A 10,678-nucleotide genomic window follows, 5' to 3' on the forward strand; every position below is an offset into this window, starting at 1 on the left:
GTTTGTGGAGTTCTTTTTATTGTGGCGTTTCCTCACTGTGTGTGGGTTTGTACAGGTGGCTTGTCAAGGTTTCCTGGTTAGGGAAGCTTGTGTCGGTGTTCCGGTGGGTGGAGCTGTATTTCTTCTCTCTCCTTTCGAAGAGTTGGGTTGCTTTTCTGAGTGCCTGATGTCCTCTGCCGGCATGCAGAAGTTGTTTTGTGGAATTTACTCGACGTTTAAATGCTCTTTTGATGAATTTGTGGGGGAGAAAGTGTTCTCCCCGTCCTACTCCATCCGCCATCTTGGCTCCTCCCATTAGAGGCTCTTTAGTTTTTTATTGCTTTCTGCCATAAGGGTGGTGTCATCTGCATATCTGAGGTTATTGATATTGTAGTTTGAAAGAGTCTTGTGATAAATAACAAGATGTATTTATCCACTCATCACTTGGAATTCCAAAGGTTTCAGAAGCTCTGTGCCAGAAATGGAGGAAGATTAAAAAGTGTATTTTTATTTATCAGACATAAAGACAAGATCACTACCTAGAGCAGCATGAGCTTCATATAATCCCAGCTGATGGGTGGTGGTTGAGTGACAGGATTAAGTTATAACCACAGTTGCAAGCTAAACTTTGCTCGGATTCCTTTTAGAAATCTCATCATCTTGGCCAGAGAGATGAAAGAGAGGAAGCAAAAGAAGGAAACTGAGTTTTTTTTTTTTCCCGTCCAAATGTTTGTAGCAGCTTTGTTTTATTTTTAAAAATTATTTATTTTTTAATTGAAGGATAATTGCTTTACAGAATTTTGTTGTTTTCTGTCAAACCTCAACATGAATCAGCCATAGGTATATGTATATCTCTTCCCCTTTGAACCTCCCTCCCATCTCTCTCCCCATCCCACCCCTCTAGGTTGATACAGAGCCCCTGTTTGAGTTTCCTGAGTCATACAGCAAATTCCAGTTGGCTATCTATTTTACATATGGTAATGTAAGTTTCCATGTTACTCTTTCCATACATCTCTCTCCTCCCTTTCCCCCATGTCCGTAAGTCTGTTCTCTATGTCTGGGAAATTGAGTTTTTAAAGAGCTGGGCATTCTGTCTGTATAAACTACTTTGTTTAATTACATTTCCAGCGCCCTTTCCCTTTGCAGTTTGGAAGGTTTACTCATTCATTCTTTGGTCTATTCATTCACTAAGCATTTATTGAGAACCTGTTATACCCTGGGCATAATTATTAAGATGCATAAGCTAAATCTTGAATCACAGCTGGGTTGAGGAATCATGCATGGGTGCAGCAATGGAGATCTGCCTGGGGATAGAGGGGGCACCTACTTCAAACCAGGGGGTTGCCAGTTACTCTCAGAGTATTGTTTGCAAGGAGGGTAAGAGGCTACAGTGGGTGTAAGACAGCGTGAGGCCAAGAGCACATGCAGGATCAAGGAGTCCAGCAGATTCTATTGTTGTACTCACAAGGATATGAATCTATTTTCTCAGCTACTTTAGGGCTGAACTGCTGGTTTATCAGGAATCAGGTGGCATGGTCCTTGTCTCCATGGCATGACATAATTTCTTTAGACCTACTTTCAGCATAGCCTTGGAGGAAGAGGCCAAGTCAGGGTCCCTACATAAAAAGCCTTGTGTTTCTTGACAGTGTTTTGCTCACTTTAGGCATCTGTGGATAAGGTCTGCTACTTAAACACAGGGAGAGCTAGTTGAATCTATCCAGGAAGAAGAAAATTTCCTCTGCCTTTCTAGGTTTTTCCAACTTAAGGATTAAAGTGATACCAGAGAGATGAACATGAGAAAATCAAACAGAAGTTAATAACATGTATACATGGGAGAGCCCAGAGAAGCATGGCTGAAAGCCCTTAAATATCACCTTCGACTAAAGACAAAGGATGATTTTTAGGGGTAGTGGTTTTGAAATTTGGATAAGAAGAAGGTAATGCACATGATGATGAAAAGGCAAATGTTTGGTAAATAAATGTTGGCTGGGCCCACACAGAGACAATGGGACACAGAGCGGGCTCTGATCTCTAGGTCCTGCTTAAAGTTTCCCCAACGCCCCTGGATAATATTTTTGCAATATTCTCTAGTGATAGCTCTTTTCTGGGAACAGAACTAAATTCTTCCAGGCATTTAAGGTGAAAGTCAAAGTTTCTTCCCAAGTCTATCAAGGCGTTGGTTTTTTCATTTGGAAATAATCCACATGCAGAAGAGACATTTTGGGGTGTCAAACTTTGCTCCCTTACAAGTCTGTGCAATTTTGGATAATTCTGGACTGCTGCTTGGATAGGTTGGGAAGCTCAAAGCCTCTTAGTCAAAGAAACCCATTTACTTTTTTCTTCCTTTCTTTTCTAATAATAATAAATTTAATAAAATTTAAATAATAAATTATTTTAAAATAAATGATAAAAATGAGCACTGGGTTTGCTCATTGTTACTGGGAAATCATTGCTTCTAGCTCTTTCAGCAGACACAGCAAGGAAATATATATGCAGTTATCCCTTGGTATCTGCCTAGGATTGGTTCTAGGACTCCTGCAGATCCCCAAATTTGAGGATGCACATGATCCTTACATAAAAGTGGTGTTGTATTTGCATATGACTTACACACTTCCTTCTGTATGCTTTCAATCATGTCTAGATTGCTTATAGTATCTCCTACAATGTAAATGCTATGTAAAAATTTGTAGAACAGCAAACTCAAAATTTGCTTTTTGGAACTTTATAGAATTTTTTTCTCCAGGCAAGGATACTGGAGTCGGTTGCCATTACCTTCTCCAGGGGATCTTCCTGACCCAGGGATCAAACCTGCTTCTCTTATGTCTCCTGCATTGGCAGGCACCCCTTAGTGCCACCTGGGAAGCCCCCCGTTAATCACAATTAAAATGTCACCTGGCCAAGGTGGTGTTTTATAGTTGGCTGCACTATAAAGTTACTTTCCCCCCACTTTTCACACTCTATTTGTGGAACCACTGGAGTAGGTTGCCATTTCCTTCTATAGGGGATCTTCCTGATCCAGGGATCAAATCCATGTCCCCTGCACTGCAGGCAGACTCTTTACCCACCAAGCCATGGCAGAAGCCCTTTGGAAGCACAGTCCACACTTAAAGGGGTGGGAGACTGAAGTCCATTTCATAGAGACAGGAGTATCTATAAAAATTACTTGAAAATTTTCTTAAAAAAGATTGGTTTCTTTCTCCCTATTTATTTAATCAATCATTTATTTATATCAGCATTGACATTTATTTTATACTTGGGCTATAATCTGACACTTATTTTGTTGCTCAATTTGTTTCTGCTTTGGCCCTTGGGAGCTATGTCAGGTTGGCTCCTGTTTCCCCTCAGTTTGCTTATTTCATGTTCTGTGTTTTTTCTTTTTGAGCAATTTCTTGCTTTCTGGCACGGTAATATGCTCCAACTCTTCTTTATTCTTTATCCTCATTCTAGGATCAGTCATTTCTTCAAGGGGCCCTAACTGCTTTTAGTAGAGAATGACATTAGAAACCAAGGTCTTGGAACTGGGTGTGTTCATTGCTACTAGGGTGTCACTGCTCCTAGCTCTCTCAGCAGGAAATACATGTGTGTATAATAACCCATGCACACACACGTATCTATATTTCTGTGCCTATCCATCTAAATCTATGTTAAACCAAGCACGAGTTTCTATTGATGTCCTTGACTCTAGTCCAGTACTACATGGATTATTCTGGACTTCCCCTCTTTGCTTATCTGTAAGAATTATTCCTCCAGCAGTGAGAAACCTGGCTTCCACCACCCACCATTCAACTTCCTTATACATGGATCAGTTCAGTTCAGTTGCTCAGTCATGTCCGACTCTTTGCGACCCCATGAATCGCAGCACGCCAGGCGTCCCTGTCCATCACCAACTCCCGGAGTTCACTCAGACTCACGTCCATCGAGTCAGTGATGCCATCCAGCCATCTCATCCTCTGTCGTCCCCTTCTCCTCCTGCCCCCAATCCCTCCCAGCATCAGAGTCTTTGCCAATGAATCAGTTCTTCGCATGAGGTGGCCAAAGTACTGGAGTTTCAGCAGTTCCAAAATTGTTCATTCATGTTCCTGGGAGAAGCAGTTTTAGAGGACAGTGTTTATATACAGTTCCCTTTGTCTTTAGCCTTATAGTTTCTAGTCAAAGAAACATTTCCATTTTTTCCAAAGCTACTTAGATCCCCTCTACTCCCTATATTACATTTCCCTCCTTTAAAATTATTTCTTCCCATTTGGCTTGGGAGAAATATTGGATGCTGGTTTGAAAATGAGCCTTCGAACCATGAAGTTTCTCTCAAGTCAGTGTCAGAACTATAAGAGTCTTTCACCAGACACAGCAGACAGGTGAGTATTCTAGAAGATTTTCATAAAATAGTAAAATCTATTTTCTAACATATTTTATAATTATCAAAGTGAAAGTTCTCATTCTGAAAAGTGTGGAAATTGTTATACTATAGCAAAGCATAAAGGGTAAAGAATCTCTAAAGTCATCACAAAGAGCTATTTTCTATATATTTTCAATAACAGACATTTTGTGTTATATAAATACTATAAATATCCAGAATATGAGTTTGGAAAAAATGATGTCAGTTTTCTCTGATCTGGAAAACATGTGGCTTTTCTTGAGAGAGTAAGGAATTATAAAAAGTGACATATGCTTGAAGACACAGAGATTGAAGTAGAAGTAGAAGACTACCTCCCCTGATTCTGCCTTATATCATGGTGGCTGTGCACTAAACTTCCTTCTGCTTAAACCTCTTCTTCCAGAACTGCGAGCCCTGACCATCTCTCCTTTCTTTAGGCACTTTGTTTGGCACAGTGTAAAAACTCAGGAAATAATTGTTCTGTAGCTGAAGTAGACCTAAGTTGGCTTTGAAAATCAACTGTTTCTATTTAATTTTAGAGAGTTCGTTTCCATTTAGCAATAAACATGTTTCTTTAGTGGATTGATCATGAATCATTTTCTGGCTGGCCCCACGTTTAAAACGCTGGTGGTGTTCTTTCTGCCCTCCAAAGCCCTTGATGGAGTGCATTATCTGAACTCTGCTGTCTTTACAAGCTGGGGCCCCGCCCCAGGGCAGCTCAGTGCCTCCTCCACCCACTTTATTGGCCACAGAATGTTTGTTCTTCGGTGTCTTTAACTCCACGTACTCACCAAAGGAAGAACCACAAGAAGGACTTTTGCTGGAGGCAGAAAACCTTTCTCGTCCCTTGCTTCAAATCCATCACTTTACACAGAGGGTGTTTTAATGAAGAAAAGCTAATAAAACTTTTTGCTTTGGATTTTTTTCCCCCACCCAGGGAAACAGTATTTGGGCCATATAGAGACATTCAATGTGACAGACCGACTCTTTTAAAGACACCACCTCCCTAAAGCCCAGTTTTCCCAAGGGGATGACACCTCAGGACTGTCAGGGCTGAGAGCACAGTCTCAGGGGCTGGGCAGTGCTGGGCTCATTGCAGGTTCTGGGTACCTCCCTTTCTGGGGGCTGTGTGTCTGCTTCATGTCAGTCGGAGGGCTAAAGGGAAACTGAAGGAACAGCCTGGGGTAGCAAGGCAGATGGGTGTTTGTGACATCAGCAGGGCCCCCTTCGTCTGAGTAGGATGTTTCTGCACAAGCTGTGAGAGGTCAAGGTGATCGGGGGCGGGAATGCAGCCTGTGCCCACCTTGCCTGCGCCCTGGTGTGGGACAATGTAGGTGAATCTGAGCGCTGCTATACGACTAACTGCTGCTGCTGCTGCTGGCTTAAAACCACAGAAATTTGGGAATTCCCTGTTGGTCCTGTGGTTAGGACTCTGTGGTTTCACTGCTAAGAGCCTGAGTTCAATCCTTGGTCAGGGAGCTAAGATCCTGCAAGCCACACGGCATGGCCAATCTCCCTCACTACCACCACCACCCAGAAGAGCAGAAATTTATCCACTCATAGTCCTGGAGGCTCAGGGGAGAATCTGTACAATGTCTGTCCCCTAACCGCTGGTGGCCCCTGGTGGCTGCTGGTGGTCACTGGTGGCTGATGGTGGCTGATGCTGGCCAATGGTGGCTGCTAGTGGTCCGTGGTGGTCCCTGGTGGTTGCTGGTGGCTGCTGGTGGTCGCTGGTGGTCACTAATGGTTGCTGGTGGTCACTGATGGTCACTGGTGGTCCCTGGTGGCCGCTGGTGGCCTATGGTGGCCGCTAGTGGTCACTGGTGGCCAATGGTGGCTGATGGTGGTCGCTGGTGGTCCCTGGTGGTCACTGGTGGCTACTGGTGGTTGCTGGCAATCTTTGGCATCACTTCATTTGTGGCAGAATAACTTCATTTTCTGCCTCCACCATCATGTGGCCTTCTCTGTGTGTGTTTCTTCTGTTCTCACAAGGTCATTGGTCATATTAGATTTAGCGCATGTGCTAAGTCATTTCAGTCATATCCAACTTTTTGTGACCCTAAGGGCTGTAGCCCGCCAGACCCCTCTGTCCATGGGATTCTCCAGGAAAGAACCTGGAGTGGGTTGCTATGCCCTCCTCTAGGAGATCTTCCCAACCCAGGGATCAAACCTGCATCTTTTATGTCTCTTGCATTGGCAGGTGGGTTCTTTACCACTGGTGCCACCTGGGAAGTCCATTAGATTTACAGTCTACTCTAATCTAGTATGACCTAATTTTAATTAACTATTTCAACAAAGACGCTGATTCCAAATAAGGTCACATTCCTGTTAAATATGAATTCTGGGGGGTGGGGGAGGGGCAGACATTATTCCACCCCAAATAGGCATTAATCTGCAGAGAAGGCACCTCTTACAAATTTGCCATCAGCTCTGCCTACTTGCCAACTGTAGCACTGACGTAATTTGTACAAATGTGTCATGTAGGTTAGCAAGGGCCCTGGATATGATCATTTATGGGAGCAGTCAGCTATGCAAGGTCCATTAGTCTGCTTCCTGAAGCAGAACCTGATGCCTCTTTGGGAACTTCCGTGGCTTGTATGGAAGACTGAGTTCTTAAAAATGTTTGTTTCATGTATACTTACGGCTGATTCACGTTGTTGTAGGGCAGAAACCAACGCAACATTGTAAAGCAATTATCCTCCAATTAAAAATAAACTAAAAAAAAGTTTGTTTAGAGAAAGACAAATACCATATGATATGACTTATTTGTGGAATCTAAAAAAGATGTAAATAAACTTACCTACAAAATAGAAAGACTCACAGACATAGAAAACAAACTTATGGTTACTGAAGGAGAGGGATAAAAAATTAGGAATTTTGGATTAACAGATACATACTACTATATATTATAATACATATTTATATAATATAAAAAAGATAAACAACAAATAAACAATAAGAACTTACTATATAGCACAGGAAACTATATTCAATATCTTGTAATAACCTAAATAGGAAAGCATCTGAAAAAGAATATATGTACATACATTCAGATATAAACACATATATGTATATGTGATATACATATCTAAATCACTTTGCTGTATACCTGAAGCTAACACAGCATTGTAAATCAACTATACATCAATAAAAATTAAAAAAATAAAATTTTCTGCAGAGACAGCAAGGAAGTCTGAAAAGCAACTTCTGATTCCAGCAATTATAGCAACATTTTTTTTCTTTTTTTAAAACACAGGACAGCAGTCTACCTAACCTGTTTTGTCCCATATTTTCTTCTGTTCTCTGGTGGCTTGGAAAAATCTCATGAGGTAGTGATGAGGTAAAGCCATGCAGTCCTTTTCAAAGTGTCCTCCATGGAAATATTAGCCCCGTTAAAAATTTCTCTGTAGAAAAGCATTTTGTGGTCAAATAAGACTTCTGGGAAATTGTGAATTTGCTATTCTCCTCCTGGATATTAGCTCTACACATTGGCTTTGTAAAGGTTCTGACAAGTCCTGCAGCAGAGAAACCTATTACATGTTGTTTAACTTGACCACAGAATCTCCTTCACCCCCTATTTGGTAAATGAATAACATCTATTACAATCCACAGAGCTAGTCCAGTGGTTTGAATACTACTGGAGAGAGTGGTCAAGAATATAAATGTTGGAAACAGGTTCAAGTTCAAAACTTAGATTTATTGACTTTGGATAAGTAACTGGACCTCTCTGAACCCAAGTCCCTCCTCAGTATGATGACATTGTAATGCTACTTTTTTGTAGGATTAACTGAAATAATGTAGATAAAGTGCTTAGCACCTGGCCTGGAATATGGGAACTACTGAATACAATTAGGTCTCTATTATTATTATTGTTAAAAATGTTAAAAAGTATTTAAAGCCCTATGACTTCTTATATTATTCTCAGAGAATATTTGGGGGAAATGACAATCCAGATTCAAGCAAAGAAGATGGAAACTGATGGCTTTTATTAAAACTGGGGACTTTTCTTCAGCTTCTCAGTACGCTGGGGATTGATATTCACCAAATCCAGTCCTCCTGAATCCAGGAAACTCTGCCAATCAGCTGCAATTTCTTAGGCTGGTCATAAGTCAGTTATGTTCTCCTGAAAGAAAATTCAGCCCCAAGTGGCAAATGAAGTTATGTATTTCAAAAGGCATTTCCCAATTACTGGATTACCTCTGGGAGTATGGGGTCAGGGAAGGAGGGAGATGTGAGGAATAGGTCAGGGGATATGACTTGAAAATTCCTAGGTTCTAGACTCACTGACCTGTCCTTTTCAGACACATGTATTGCAGAAGGTGTCAGAGTCCACCGACAACATGGCTGAGGCACAGGACAGCTTCCCCCATTCGGATGCCCAGGAGGATGGAGAAGAAGACTCCGTCTGGAGGACAGTGTGCTCAGCCTCTTGGCAGGTGGCCCGGGTGGGCTGGTTGGCTATGTAGGTGCTCCTGCCAGGACAGGGGAGACCTTTAGCCTGGTTTCGAGAACAGGAAAGGGAGAAGGCTGCTACTTGGAAGCGTGTGAGAGACACTAGTCTAATACAGCATTCTCGTCTTTGTGAGGACAGCACACTTATGATTGCCCATTGGCAGAGGGTCGAACTTTCCTGTAACAGCGCAGCATCTCTGCAAGGCTCTGTGGGTAAGGACGTAGCTGCACAGGGGAGTGCAGGAAGGAATGGGAAGTGGGTAGCAAGGTGTGAGTTACTCTAAAGCTCTCAGGGACAGTGAGGATTGGTTCAGAGCTCAGGCTGAGCTCGTCCCTTATGGTCCAGTGTCTAAGGCTCTGTGATCGTACTGCAGGGGACATGGGTTCAGTCTCTGAAGCAGGAACCCATGCAGAGATCCTGCAAGGTGCCTGGCGTGGCTCCAAAATAAAATAAGTAAATAAAAGATTAAAAAAAAACGGTCTGAATTTCCACAGACCTGGATCCTAGGAAGTTCTTGATACACTGTCAGGGAGGGTGAAATGTTCCCTCTGCACATCTTGCATTCTTGTGGTTGGAGTAATACTAAAAACTGATACAACACAGGTTAATAGGAGAAAAAGAAACACATTTTAATTCATGCCCATGGAGGTCTCATAGAAATAAGACCTGAAAATGACCAAAGAAGGAAGCTATTTTTGGGGTGGGGGGCTGCACTATGCAGCTTATGGAATTTTAGCTCCTGGACCAGGAGTTGAACCCTGCGCAGTGAGAGTGTGAAGTCCTAACCACTGGACCACCAGGGAATTCTCCAAAGGAGGCAGCTTTAGACAAACAATAAATTTGTGAGGATTTGACAGGACAAAGAAACTTAGGTTTAGGTGCTTAATTAGTAAAGAATGTGAACGGTTTGAGCTTGGGTAGTAAATTAAATAAGTAACAAGATCTGCTTATACAGAATTCTTGGCCCTGAACTCTCTATCTCTGGTGATAAGAGTGTCCTTCTACCCTCAGGTGTTTTGTGAGAGATTTATTTTCTGCTTTCAGGGAGACAGAGAGGAGGGTCAGAGTGGCCTTGCCTCATCTCTTTCTTAAGTTACTTTCATTCAAAATAATATGCCATTGATTGATACATGCATTAATATGCAGCCTACCCTGGTCCCAGTAGTGAAGTGTTTCTGTACATCAGCTTTTTTTGTTCAGTTGCTAAGTTGTGTCTGACTCTTTTCCTACCCCAAGGACCATAGCCCACCAGGCTCCCCTGTCCTTGGGATTTCCCAGGCATGAATATGGAAGTGGGTTATCATTTCCTTCTCCAGAGGATCTTCCCACCCAATCCAGGGATCAAACTCAAGTTCCTTTTTTTGGCAGGCAGATTCGACATTAGCTTCCCTATATATATAATGGGGTTCAAAATAGCATCAATACCAGTGACTGGGTTGGGAGGATTAGATATCAGCACAGTGCCTGCCATGCAGTAGAAAATATATTTATAATTATCCTCATAGAAAGCAGAGGTCTAGAGTAATCAGAGTTTTTGTGTGAAAATATGGAGTCACCTGGCCTTATAGGAGGAGGCAGCCAAGGAGAGGGCATTGAGTTGTATGAGGAAACAGCATATAAGCAAAAACTGTAAGGAAAATGTGGAATCAGAGGGTACTAGTAGGACAAAGAAAATGGAATATGTTTTCAGGCCCTGTATCTATAGATCTCCATATTATTTGGTATCTCTGCCTTTAATCTCTCTCTTTGCCCACATCCTTATTAATCTATTGAGTTCTCAGTGAGATTTCAAGTTTCTTCAATGCAAAGATTTTTTGACCTTCATCAGCACTTTTACATTTTACATCCCCCTCCCCACACCCCACCCCCAACCC

Source organism: Bison bison, unplaced genomic scaffold (assembly GCF_000754665.1).
Source record: "Bison bison bison isolate TAMUID 2011002044 unplaced genomic scaffold, Bison_UMD1.0 scf7180017864356, whole genome shotgun sequence".
Lineage (NCBI taxonomy): Eukaryota > Metazoa > Chordata > Mammalia > Artiodactyla > Bovidae > Bison > Bison bison.